We start from the raw sequence: 827 nt of genomic DNA, 5'->3' as shown, positions 1-827 counted from the left end.
CAAGGAATTGAGGTAAATGGTAAATGGTAAATGGACCTGTACTTGTATAGCGCCTTTCTAGTCTTCCGACCACTCAAAGTGCTTTTACACTACGTGCCACATTAACCCTTTCACACACATTCACACAGCGATACACAGCATCTGGAACAATTTGGGGTTCAGTATCTTGCTCAAGGATACTTCGACATGTGGCACCAGGAGCCAGGGATCGAACCAACAACCATCCGATTAGTGGACGACCCGCTCTGCCTCTGTGATGTGAGCTTTTTCTCCATTTGATATCATTATAAATGGAATATCTCTGAGTTTTGGAACAAAGCAACGGCCAATTTGAAGGTAACACCTTCTCTGGGAACTTGTTGCAGACTTTTCTTGCATCTCATAGATTAATTATTTAATTAAACATTCAATTAAAGTCCCAGCCTAAACTCAAACTGCATTAAAGCTTTAGAGCCTCTTGGAACCATGACTGATTCCATAACTAGAAAACCACCCTTCAGAGGATCAAGTGGTGCTTTAAAGCAGCTTCTTTAAGGAGCCTCTGCAGATCCACCTGTTTGTACTGAGCACACCAACCTCAACTGCTAATACTTAAGATAATAATGTAACTTCAGATAATAATCTCTGAACCAAACATGTTCTGTTTAGCTCTGCAAGTCGCCATGAATGATAAGAATCAGGAGTCAAAAGTGCAGTAGCTCTAACGGCTCTAATGTTTTCTCACAGTGTTTCTTTGCTGTTCAAACTCAAGTTTCCGCTTTCTTGGATTTCATCTGTTTTCATAATCTGCATCACTTAAGACACAGGGTGCTTTTGCTCGGCCGCTG

The sequence above is a fragment of the Morone saxatilis genome, unplaced genomic scaffold (genome assembly GCF_004916995.1).
Source record: "Morone saxatilis isolate NCDOM2014 unplaced genomic scaffold, NCSU_SB_2.0 Contig2, whole genome shotgun sequence".
In the NCBI taxonomy this organism is placed as follows: Eukaryota; Metazoa; Chordata; class Actinopteri; family Moronidae; genus Morone; species Morone saxatilis.
Note: the sequence above shows the minus strand (reverse complement) of the source record.